This window comes from Oncorhynchus keta, chromosome 6 (genome assembly GCF_023373465.1).
Source record: "Oncorhynchus keta strain PuntledgeMale-10-30-2019 chromosome 6, Oket_V2, whole genome shotgun sequence".
Classification (NCBI taxonomy): Eukaryota; Metazoa; Chordata; class Actinopteri; order Salmoniformes; family Salmonidae; genus Oncorhynchus; species Oncorhynchus keta.
Window position 1 is genome coordinate 12,442,667 of NC_068426.1, and position 13,708 is coordinate 12,456,374.

General features: G+C 45.1%; 1 long non-coding RNA gene across 1 annotated transcript; it reads right to left on the reverse strand.

The window, feature by feature from the left end:
* Positions 1–5,507: 5,507 nt before the first annotated feature.
* Positions 5,508–11,885, reverse strand: LOC118385621 (uncharacterized). The gene is made up of 4 exons (XR_008138998.1): positions 11,316–11,885; positions 11,019–11,155; positions 5,826–9,606; positions 5,508–5,609 (listed from the first exon to the last, which is right to left on the reverse strand). It is a non-coding gene; the product is annotated as an uncharacterized LOC118385621 (long non-coding RNA).
* Between the last annotated feature and the right edge of the window lie 1,823 nt (positions 11,886–13,708).

Genomic DNA, 13,708 nt, shown 5'->3' on the forward strand with positions numbered 1-13,708 from the left:
ACAGTGCCACCGACGCGAACCGCTACCATTTAAAACATTTAAACGTGTTAACCCTCGCAAGGCTGCCAGCCCAGACGGCATCCCTAGCCGCGTCCTTAGAGCATGCGCAGACCAGCTGGCTGGTGTGTTTACGGACATATTCAATCAATCCCTATCCCAGTCTGTTGTCCCCACATGCTTCAAGATGGACACGATTGTTCCTGTTCCCAAGAACGCTAATGTCACGCCTTGGTCTTAGTATTTTGTGTTTTCCTTATTTATTTGGTCAGGCCAGGGTGTGACATGGGTTATTGTGGTGTGTTTTTTGTCTTGGGGTTTTGTGGGGTGTCTAATTAGTCTATGGCTGCCTGAGGCGGTTCTCAATCAGAGTCAGGTGATTATCGTTGTCTCTGATTGGGAGCCATATTTAGGCAGCCATATTCTGTGAGTGTTTCGTGGGTGATTGTTCCTGTCTCTGTGTTTGTTTTCACAAGATAGGCTGTATAGGTTTTCGCGTTTCGTTTGTTGTTTTGTTATTTAGTTATTTTCATGTCTCGTTCATTTTCATTAAAGAACATGAGTAACCACCACGCCGCATTTTGGTCCGACTCTCTTTCTACAGACAAACTTTCTACTCGACCCCGCCCTATGCAACTGGCTCCTGGACTTTCTGACGGGCCGCACCCAGGTGGTGAAGGTAGGAAACAACATCTCCACCCCACTGATCCTCAACACTGGGGCCCCGCAAGAGTGCGTTCTCAGCCCTCTCCTGTACTCTCTGTTCACCCATGACTGCGTGACCATGCACGCCTCCAACTCAATCATTAAGTTTGCAGACGACACTACAGTGTGAAAAAAAAGTCAAATTATCTTCTGAGCAAATCAATTGTGAGATTGTGTTTTTTCTGTCCCCACCCGGTTCCCCTCTCAAATTCAAATGTTAATTGGCTGCAATGATGGATTGTGTCATTAATCTGAATATTTAACGCACTGTGACTTTTGAGCGTCACAGACAAAGATTTTTATGTTGGATTGTTCTCATCACAAAATGGAAACAATGACATCTAGGGAAACATTAGAATGATTTCCAACCTCAGTTAGTCCATGCAAATGGGTCCAGCATACCTTAATATTCTGACAGAGTGTACAGTATGGCCTCTATACAGAGAGAGCAGAGAATATCACCTGCCTTATTTTCAGGAACCTTCCTTCCAGCATAAAACAGCATATCTCTGTCATAGGTAAGGAAGTCCTATCATATTCCTGTCAAATAGACTTTCTTCCCTGCAGAATAAAAATATTCATTTTCCAATTTCTATCGGGTAAAATATTACATTTGCACCATGGCTCTGTGGTGGAGAATCCAAACGGCACAAACAGTTTGTGCATCAGAACATAGGAGACATTTACAGCAGAGGTGATAAGACAACCCATTAGATAACGTGGGCACATTCTATGGCCTGGATTAAAGAGGACCTTTTATTAATGCAGTAAGTACAAAAAGCCTTGGGAATAACCCACATCTGTGGTGCAAAGAAAGTAACAGGGATATGTGTAATCACAGGGGTAACAGAGACAGGTGCAGTCACAGGGGTAACAGAGATAGGTGTAATCACAGGGGTAACAGAGATAGGTGCAGTCACAGGGGTAACAGAGACAGGTGCAGTCACAGGGGTAACAGAGATAGGTGTAATCACAGGGGTAACAGAGATAGGTGCAATCACAGGGGTAACAGAGATAGGTGCAGTCACAGGGGTAACAGAGATAGGTGTAATCACAGGGGTAACAGAGATAGGTGTAATCACAGGGGTAACAGAGATAGGTGCAGTCACAGGGGTAACAGAGACAGGTGCAGTCACAGGGGTAACAGAGATAGGTGTAATCACAGGGGTAACAGAGATAGGTGCAATCACAGGGGTAACAGAGATAGGTGCAGTCACAGGGGTAACAGAGATAGGTGTAATCACAGGGGTAACAGAGATAGGTGTAATCACAGGGGTAACAGAGATAATAATAATAATAATAATATATGCCATTTAGCAGACGCTTTTATCCAAAGCGACTTACAGTCATGTGTGCATACATTCTACGTATGGGTGGTCCCGGGGATCGAACCCACTACCCTGGCGTTACAAGCGCCATGCTCTACCAACTGAGCTACAGAAGGATATGTGTAATCACAGGGGTAACAGAGACAGGTGCAGTCACAGGGGTAACAGAGATAGGTGTAATCACAGGGGTAACAGAGATAGGTGTAATCACAGGGGTAACAGAGATAGGTGTAATCACAGGGGTAACAGAGATAGGTGTAATCACAGGGGTAACAGAGATAGGTGCAGTCACAGGGGTAACAGAGATAGGTGTAATCACAGGGGTAACAGAGATAGGTGTAATCACAGGGGTAACAGAGATAGGTGTAATCACAGGGGTAACAGAGATAGGTGCAATCACAGGGGTAACAGAGATAGGTGTAATCACAGGGGTAACAGAGATAGGTGTAATCACAGGGGTAACAGAGATAGGTGTAATCACAGGGGTAACAGAGATAGGTGGCATCACAGGGGTAATAGAGATAGGTGGCATCACAGGGGTAACAGAGATAGGTGGCATCACAGGGGTAACAGAGATAGGTGGCATCACAGGGGTAACAGAGATAGGTGGCATCACAGGGGTAACAGAGATAGGTGGCATCACAGGGGTAACAGAGATAGGTGGCATCACAGGGGTAACAGAGATGGGTGTAATCACAGGGGTAACAGAGATAGGTGACATCACAGGGGTAACAGGGATAGGTGGCATCACAGGGGTAACAGAGATGGGTGGCATCACAGGGGTAACAGAGATGGGTGTAATCACATGGGTAACAGAGATGGGTGTAATCACATGGGTAACAGGGATAGGTGGCATCACAGGGGTAACAGAGATGGGTGTAATCACAGGGGTAACAGGGATAGGTGGCATCACAGGGGTAACAGGGATAGGTGGCATCACAGGGGTAACAGGGATAGGTGGCATCACAAGGGTAACAGAGATAGGTGGCATCACAGGGGTAACAGAGATAGGTGGCATCACAGGGGTAACAGAGATAGGTGGCATCACAGGGGTAACAGAGATAGGTGCAGTCACAGGGGTAACAGAGATAGGTGTAATCACAGGGGTAACAGAGATAGGTGTATTCACAGGGTTAACAGAGATAGGTGTAATCACAGGGGTAACAGAGATAGGTGGCATCACAGGGGTAACAGAGATAGGTGCAGTCACAGGGGTAACAGAGATAGGTGGCATCACAGGGGTAACAGAGATAGGTGGCATCACAGGGGTAACAGAGATAGGTGGCATCACAGGGGTAACAGAGATAGGTGGCATCACAGGGGTAACAGAGATAGGTGGCATCACAGGGGTAACAGAGATAGGTGGCATCACAGGGGTAACAGAGATAGGTGGCATCACAGGGGTAACAGAGATAGGTGGCATCACAGGGGTAACAGAGATAGGTGGCATCACAGGGGTAACAGAGATAGTACGTAGAATGTATGCACACATGACTGTAAGTCGCTTTGGATAAAAGCGTCTGCTAAATGGCATATATTATTATTATTATTATATCACAGGGGTAACAGAGATAGGTGGCATCACAGGGGTAACAGAGATAGGTGGCATCACAGGGGTAACAGAGATAGGTGTATTCACAGGGTTAACAGAGATAGGTGTAATCACAGGGGTAACAGAGATAGGTGGCATCACAGGGGTAACAGAGATAGGTGCAGTCACAGGGGTAACAGAGATAGGTGCAGTCACAGGGGTAACAGAGATAGGTGGCATCACAGGGGTAACAGAGATAGGTGGCATCACAGGGGTAACAGAGATAGGTGCAGTCACAGGGGTAACAGAGATAGGTGCAGTCACAGGGGTAACAGAGATAGGGCAGTCACAGGGGTAACAGAGATAGGTGGCATCACAGGGGTAACAGAGATAGGTGGCATCACAGGGGTAACAGAGATAGGTGGCATCACAGGGGTAACAGAGATAGGTGGCATCACAGGGGTAACAGAGATAGGTGGCATCACAGGGGTAACAGAGATAGGTGGCATCACAGGGGTAACAGAGATAGGTGGCATCACAGGGGTAACAGAGATAGGTGGCATCACAGGGGTAACAGAGATAGGTGGCATCACAGGGGTAACAGAGATAGTACGTAGAATGTATGCACACATGACTGTAAGTCGCTTTGGATAAAAGCGTCTGCTAAATGGCATATATTATTATTATTATTATATCACAGGGGTAACAGAGATAGGTGGCATCACAGGGGTAACAGAGATAGGTGGCATCACAGGGGTAACAGAGATAGGTGGCATCACAGGGGTAACAGAGATAGGTGGCATCACAGGGGTAACAGAGATGGGTGTAATCACAGGGGTAACAGTAGGAGTAGAAGTTGGTTATTCCACTGTTACTGTTAAGTCGGTGTCCATTAATTGTGACTACATCTTGACATTTTAACTGAATAAATTCAAAATAGCTTTCAGAGGTGAGCTATAGCAGCTATAGCAGAGGGAGGGAGAGAGAGAGAGAGAGAGAGAGAGAGAGCTGTACAATGAATGGACCAATGAATCCCCCTCTGATCTACATCCCCAATGCACCAGGAGGAATTGTAAGCCTGTCAAATCATCTCTCTTACTCACTCTCTCTTTCCACCGCCCACCCCGCAAGCAAGCACGTATGCAGAGAGAGAGAGAGAGAAGGAGAGAGAGAGTGAGAGAGAGAGAGAGAGAGAGACAGAGACAGAGACAGAGACAGAGAGGGAGGAGACAGACAGACAGAGAGAGAGAGGAGACAGAGACAGAGAGAGAGAGGGAGGAGAGAGACAGAGACAGAGAGAGAGAGGAGACAGAGAGAGACAGAGAGAGAGAGAGAGAGAGAGAGAGAGCTCCCTCTGCTGGAACCTGTTTGCTTAACTTCACATTGAAAACCTTGCGTAGATTCATATGATCAACAAAACCCTGTTTACTGAGTGAAACAAAAATGCTTTCTTACTACAGTGGAAGAGTATTGTATTTGATCTATCCAAGAATAGGGTTTTGAATCTGTCCCAAAGTTCAAACTTGGTGGACAGTTGCTGTATGTGTATTTAGGATACGCTGAGTTAAATGATGACCACCATGTCTTCACGCCTACTATATCAGACCACCAGTTTGTCTGCTGACAAGGGAGAAAAAAGGGGTTTGACTTAAAAACAGGGAGATAACTAATTCAATACAGTGGTCACATTACCTAACATCCATTTACTGTACTTCTGGTTATGATTAGATTCAGATGTTCAATGCAACACATATCTATGCATAGTCACTTTACCCCAACCTACATGTACAAATGACCTCGACTAACCTGTACCCCCACACATTGATTCAGTACCGGTACCCCCACACATTGATTCAGTACCGGTACCCCCACACATTGATTCAGTACCGGTACCCCCACACATTGATTCAGTACCGGTACCCCCACACATTGATTCAGTACCGGTACCCCACACATTGATTCAGTACCGGTACCCCCACACATTGATTCAGTACCGGTACCCCCACACATTGATTCAGTACCGGTACCCCCACACATTGATTCAGTACCTGTACCCCCACACATTGATTCAGTACCGGTACCCCCATACATTGATTCAGTACCTGTACCCCCACACATTGATTCAGTACCGGTACCCCCACACATTGATTCAGTACCGGTACCCCCATACATTGATTCAGTACCTGTACCCCCACACATTGATTCAGTACCGGTACCCCCACACATTGATTCAGTACCAGTACCCCCACACATTGATTCAGTACCGGTACCCCCACACATTGATTCAGTACCGGTACCCCCACACATTGATTCAGTACCGGTACCCCCACACATTGATTCAGTACCGGTACCCCCACACATTGATTCAGTACCGGTACCCCCACACATTGATTCAGTACCGGTACCCCCACACATTGATTCAGTACCGGTACCCCCATAGCCTTGTTATTGTTATGTCATTTTATTTTGTTACTTTATATTTTATTTTGTTACTTTAGTTTATTTAGTAAACATTTTATTAACTATATTTCTTGACTGCATTGTTGGTTAAGGGCTTGTAAGTAAGCATTTCACTGTTGTATTCGGCGCATGTGACAAGTACAATTTGATTTGATTGTTGTCCATTAAATGCATTGCTTTCTGACATGATAAAGGAGGGATAACACTGGACTTGTGTAACACACATTTAATGTAGAAACAATAATGAACATAACACTAAATATAACAGTGTTGAGCTGTGCTGTAGCTATATAATGTAATACCTAAAGCTTTTATTTACACATATACGGTAAATAGAAGGATCTTTTTTTTTTTAACTAGTTGACAACACAACAGATCCTGTGTGAAATTGTGTAATGCTTGTCTCGGGCCAGTGGCTGGAATGTTAGAGTTGTTGTAGTGCATAGAGTCCTTTGATGTGTCCTGACTCATTACGTTCAGTGGCTAGACATTAAGACCTATTGACCAGGGGTGTATTCATTAGACGAAGACCATAGCAAAATGTTACACAACGTTTTGCAATGGTAACCGTTTGCTCCAAACCAGAAAACATTTTTTGGGGGGGAAAAAAAAGAGGTGTTTCTATTGGACTGTCACACCCTGACCATAGAGAGCTGTTTATTCTCTGTTGGTTGGGGCGTGATAGTGACTAGGGTGGATCATCTAGGTGATTAATGGTTTATGTTGGCCTGGTGTGGTGTGGTTCCCAATCAGAGACAGTTTATCGTTGTCTCTGATTGGGGATCATATTTAGGCAGCCATTTCCTCATTGTGCTTTGTGGGATCTGGTTTACAGATAGTTGCATGCCAGTAGTTGCATGCCAGTAGTTGCATGCCAGTAGTTGCATGCCAGTAGTTGCATGCCAGTAGTTGCATGCCAGTAGTTGCATGCCAGTAGTTGCATGCCAGTAGTTGCATGCCAGTAGTTGCATGCCAGTAGTGCATGCCAGTAGTTGCATGCCAGTAGTTGCATGCCAGTAGTTGCATGTGTGCATGCCAGTAGTTGCATGTGTGCATGCCAGTAGTTGCATGTCAGTAGTTGCTTGTGTGCATGTCAGTAGTTGCTTGTGTGCATGCCAGTAGTTGCATGTGTGCATGCCAGTAGTTGCATGTCCGTAGTTGCTTGTGTGCATGCCAGTAGTTTAGTTGCATGTGTGCATGCCAGTAGTTGTGTGTGTGCATGCCAGTAGTTGTGTGTGTGCATGCCAGTAGTTGCATGTGTGCATGCCAGTAGTTGCATGGCAGTAGTTGCTTGTGTGCATGGCAGTAGTTGCATGTGTGCATGGCAGTAGTTGCATGTGTGCATGCCAGTAGTTGCATGTGTGCATGCCAGTAGTTGCATGTTAGTAGTTGCTTGTGTGCATGCCAGTAGTTGCATGTGTGCATGCCAGTAGTTTAGTTGCATGTGTGCATGCCAGTAGTTGTGTGTGTGCATGCCAGTAGTTGCGTGTGTGCATGCCAGTAGTTGCATGTGTGCATGCCAGTAGTTGCATGTCAGTAGTTGCTTGTGTGCATGGCAGTAGTTGCATGTGTGCATGCCAGTAGTTGCATGTGTGCATGCCAGTAGTTGCATGTCAGTAGTAGCTTGTGTGCATGCCAGTAGTTGTGTGTGCATGCCAGTAGTTGCATGTGTTCATGCCAGTAGTTGCATGTGTGCATGCCAGTAGTTTAGTTGCATGTGTGCATGCCAGTAGTTGTGTGTGTGCATGCCAGTAGTTGAATGTGTGTATGCCAGTAGTTGCATGTGTGCATGCCAATAGTTGTGTGTGTGCATGCCAGTAGTTGCATGCCAGTAGTTGCATGTGTGCATGCCAGTAGTTGCATGTCAGTAGTTGCTTGTGTGCATGGCAGTAGTTGCATGTGTGCATGGCAGTAGTTGCATGTGTGCATGGCAGTAGTTGCATGTGTGCATGGCAGTAGTTGCATGTGTGCATGCCAGTAGTTGCATGTCAGTAGTTGCTTGTGTGCATGCCAGTAGTTGTGTGTGCATGCCAGTAGTTGCATGTGTTCATGCCAGTAGTTGCATGTGTGCATGCCAGTAGTTTAGTTGCATGTGTGCATGCCAGTAGTTGTGTGTGTGCATGCCAGTAGTTGAATGTGTGTATGCCAGTAGTTGCATGTGTGCATGCCAATAGTTGTGTGTGTGCATGCCAGTAGTTGCATGCCAGTAGTTGCATGTGTGCATGCCAGTAGTTGCATGTCAGTAGTTGCTTGTGTGCATGGCAGTAGTTGCATGTGTGCATGGCAGTAGTTGCATGTGTGCATGCCAGTAGTTGCATGTGTTCATGCCAGTAGTTGCATGTGTGCATGCCAGTAGTTTAGTTGCATGTGTGCATGCCAGTAGTTGTGTGTGTGCATGCCAGTAGTTGAATGTGTGTATGCCAGTAGTTGCATGTGTGCATGCCAATAGTTGTGTGTGTGCATGCCAGTAGTTGCATGCCAGTAGTTGCATGTGTGCATGCCAGTAGTTGCATGTCAGTAGTTGCTTGTGTGCATGGCAGTAGTTGCATGTGTGCATGGCAGTAGTTGCATGTGTGCATGGCAGTAGTTGCATGTGTGCATGCCAGTAGTTGCATGTGTTCATGCCAGGAGTTGCATGTCAGTAGTTGCTTGTGTGCATGCCAGTAGTTGTGTGTGCATGCCAGTAGTTGCATGTGTTCATGCCAGGAGTTGCATGTGTGCATGCCAGTAGTTGCATGTCAGTAGTTGCTTGTGTGCATGCCAGTAGTTGCATGTGTGCATGCCAGTAGTTTAGTTGCATGTGTGCATGCCAGTAGTTGTGTGTGTGCATGCCAGTAGTTGAATGTGTGTATGCCAGTAGTTGCATGTGTGCATGCCAATAGTTGTGTGTGTGCATGCCAGTAGTTGCATGTGTGCATGCCAGTAGTTGCATGCCAGTAGTTGCATGTGTGCATGCCAGTAGTTGTGTTTGTGCATGCCAGTAGTTGCATGTGTGCATGCCAGTAGTTGCATGTCAGTAGTTGCTTGTGTGACGCCAGTAGTTGCATGTGTGCATGCCAGTAGTTGCATGTCAGTAGTTGCATGCGTGCATGCCAGTAGTTGCATGTGTGCGTGCCAGTAGTTGCATGTCAGTAGTTGCTTGTGTGCATGCCAGTAGTTGCATGTCTGCATGCCAGTAGCGTCACGGGTCGGTCGATGAATTAAAATATGCGGAACTCTATGCACGCTGCGCCTTGGGCCGCTCATTATGACAAATGTTACATGGACAAATTCCGGTAGGTCCCTCCCTGTTTCCTTACATTTGGTTCCATTTGGGTTCTTAGTGAATACACCCCAGACATAGAAAACATGGTTAAAACAAGATCAGAGTTTAACACAAATTAACAATGTAGTTTTAGAGGTTTGTACATGTTAATGCATTTTTGGGGAATTTGAATTTACAAACCTCTTCTGCCCCATCCCTACAAACTAACTCAGGATGCAGATGTGTGGTTGAGGAGGGCTCTTCTCGTCCACTCATAAGCCAGGAATAGTGCTCCGTTGGAGGGGAAGTGGGGGTTCGACCAGAATACAAAGCAGGGACACCTGGAACAGAGGCAATACACCAAGCACATCATGCATACATAAAACCCCATACATGTGAAATCTAAAGGGGCTCAAACTAGAAAGCTGTGACAGACAAAGCTATCACAAACTAAATAGCTCATACTGCTAAACCGTATCACATTACATGTGGGGACAATCCTAATCTTCTGTAGATAAGAGTTAATTCATTTCTGTTATCTGGAAAACAAAGTTGCCAACATGAAAGGTATTGATTGGGTGATAAATCAGTCAGAAGTTAACTGATTAACACTACATTTGAGTTTCACAAAATGCACCTAGTTAGGACGACCTTGGATAAACTGTAGAATCAGATTATTAAAAATAATGTGGAGGAAGATGTTGTCACCTTCTGTCCTTATTATACTGAGCAGTGTTCTGAGAAACCCAGCCTGCTTGCCTGACATGGCATGAACCTGGATTCTGGATTTGACACTGCCAACCAAAAGCTGCCCCCCCAACTCCCCCACAGATTAAGAGTGGGACAGCATCTATCAAAGACAAAAACAAATAACACATAAGATCAGTTGTGTGAAGCCGTACCAGTACCACAGACTAGATCTATATCATCTGGAGTTTGCTGAATAGCTAAATGAGAAGTGGAGTCCTAGGAAGACTAGATGTCGTCATGACGATCCTACAAATAAAAATGTAATAAAATGAAGGGCAGAACTCACCCAAGTCAACATTGGACTGACCAGGGTTCTGCAGAGCCCCCTCCGCCTGGGCTGGCGTGGTTACATGTGATCTGCGGTTGTGAGGCCGGTTGGACGTACTGCAAAATTCTCTAAAACAACATTGGAGGTGGCTTATGGTAGAGAAATTAACATTAAATTATCTGGCAACAGCTCTGGTGGACATTCCTGCAGTCAGCATGCCAATTGCATGCTCCCCTAAAACTTGAGACATCTGTGGCATTGTGTTGCGTGATAAAATTGCACATTTTAGCATGGCCTTTTATTGTCCCCAGCACAAGGTGCACCTGTGTAATGATCATGCTGTTTACTCAGTTTCTTGATATGCCACACCTGTCAGGTGGATGGATTATCTTGGCAAAGGAGAAATGCTCACTAACGGGGATGTAAACACATTTGTGTACACACTTTGAGGGTAATATTGTTTTGGAAAAATTCTGTGATCTTTTATTTCAGGATATGAAACATGGGACCAACACTTCACACTTCAGTGTACATTCTGCATAATGTATTTTCAACTATGACCCTCAGGTTATATGGGTGGTTCACCTAAGGTATATTGCATTCACCAACTACACGTTTTTGCACTGGTTTTGATAAGAAATTGATTCCTCTTGAATAAGAGATGACCTCCTACCCAAATATGTCTACTATTTGTACGGTCCCATAAGGTCACCAGAGAACAGTTGCGACACTTACATGCAAGACACCAGGGAAGTCTCCCCCGAGCCTCATCTCATGCATGGCCTGCATACGACCCTTCACCAGCTCTGAGACAAAACACCAGTGAGAAGACCACCAATGCCAGGGAGCCAGACAGGGTATACTGCAGGCTACTGTGACAGAGGTTAAAGATAATTAGAGAGAGAATCACAGGAGGGAAAAGAGAAACATCAGCAATAGACAATAACATATGAAGATGAAGACTTATTTGTAAGACAAAAACACAGTGAAGGGGAGACGAGAATGCAAAGACAAAGATCCTGTGTTGCCAACCTGAGGTCAGACACGTTCTCCAGCCTAAAGTCTCTCCTGGTGAGCTGCTGGCAGGCCCCGTATCAGACAAATAGCACAGCATTCCAGCCACGTTGGCCAGGTCAGGCACAGAGCCCGTTGTGGCAGTAAGTCTTCAGGAAACAGTCCAGGAAACCACTGTACAGGCTGGTATGGGGGGTGATAAGTGCCAGAATTAAGCCTGGGCAAACATACCACCGTGTGGCTGTCGCCTACCATTGAACATCAAACTGACATGACACCAATGCCTTACTAATGTCTGCATGACACCTGCGTGTTAATGAAAGTCATAAGGTGCATAGTTTATATTTATGGGCCATTCCGCTGAATCGGTACCATTTGCATGTTGTAACTTTTCAAAATTAAACTTCATTCCTTATCTTTTTTCAGCACTATCTAATAACACATGTTTAACTATTCAAAATGTGTAATGGTCAATCTCAGACAATTCTTTTTTTTTTTTTCACAAGGTTTCTAAAATGGAAGATGGTTGCATTTTTCCTCAGTCCTGTTACCAAAACTCTTAAAATATGTTTAAATATCAATGTTTACTCTTTAGATATTAAACTGTTTAAATATCAATTATCAACTAGTTTTGTTTTTCCCTCAAAGTGGGTATTTTAAAGAAAATTGGTTACATGTTCAAAAGATATCTGTAACTAAAAAGTCAACATATGCAGGCAAAATGTGTTTTTTTTAACACAAAGCCATTTAACATTTTTAAGGGAGACCCCCTTAGATTTTTGATAAACGTATCATGTGATTTATCAAACAACTGTTTAAATGATGGACCAAACAATTGAAAAACAAGTGGTTTATCTTTTTTTAAAGTAACAGGAATGAGCGCTGAGTAACAGGAATGAGCGCTGAGTAACAGGAATGAGCGCTGAGTAACAGGAATGAGCGCTGAGTAACAGGAATGAGCGCTGAGTAACAGGAATGAGCGCTGAGTAACAGGAATGAGCGCTGAGTAACAGGAATGAGCGCTGAGTAACAGGAATGAGCGCTGAGTAACAGGAATGAGCGCTGAGTAACAGGAATGAGCGCTGAGTAACAGGAATGAGCGCTGAGTAACAGGAATGAGCACTGAGTAACAGGAATGAGTGCTGAGTAACAGGAATGAGCACTGAGTAACAGGAATGAGCCAGGAGCAACAGAAATGAGCACTGAGTAACAAGAATGAGTGCTGAGTAACAGGAATGAGCGCTGAGTAACAGGAATGAGTGCTGAGTAACAGGAATGAGCACTGAGTAACAGGAATGAGCCAGGAGTAACAGGAATGAACACTGAGTAACAGGAATGAGTGCCGAGTAACAGGAATAAGTGCTGAGTAACAGGAATGAGCGCTGAGTAACAGGAATGAGCGCTGAGTAACAGGAATGAGTGCTGAGTAACAGGAATGAGTGCTGAGTAACAGGAATGAGCCAGGAGTAACAGGATTGAACACTGAGTAACAGGATTGAACGCTGAGTAACAGGAATAAGCGCTGAGTAACAGGAATGAATGCTGAGTAACAGGAATGAGCGCTGAGTAACAGGAATGAGCGCTGAGTAACAGGAATGAGCGCTGAGTAACAGGAATGAGCACTGAGTAACAGGAATGAGCACTGAGTAACAGGAATGAGCACTGAGTAACAGGAATGAGCACTGAGTAACAGGAATGAACGCTGAGTAACAGGAATGAGTGCTGAGTAACAGGAATGAGCCAGGAGTAACAGGAATGAACACTGAGTAACAGGAATGAGCGCTGAGTAACAGGAATGAGTGCTGAGTAACAGGAATGAGCACTGAGTAACAGGAATGAGCCAGGAGTAACAGGAATGAACACTGAGTAACAGGAATGAGTGCCGAGTAACAGGAATAAGCGCCGAGTAACAGGAATGAGTGCTGAGTAACAGGAATGAGTGCTGAGTAACAGGAATGAGCACTGAGTAATAGGAATGAGCACTGAGTAACAGGAATGAGCACTGAGTAACAGGAATGAGCACTGAGTAACAGGAATGAGCACTGAGTAACAGGAATGAGCACTGAGTAACAGGAATGAGTGCTGAGTAACAGGAATGAACGCTGAGTAACAGGAATGAGTGCTGAGTAACAGGAATGAGCCAGGAGTAACAGGAATGAACACTGAGTAACAGGAATGAGTGCTGAGTAACAGGAATGAGCGCTGAGTAACAGGAATGAGCGCTGAGTAACAGGAATGAGCGCTGAGTAACAGGAATGAGCACTGAGTAACAGGAATGAGCGCTGAGTAACAGGAATGAGTGCTGAGTAACAGAAATGAGCACCGAGTAACAGAAATGAGCACTGAGTAACAAGAATGAGCGCTGAGTAACAGGAATGAGCGCCGAGTAACAGGAATGAGCGCCGAGTAAC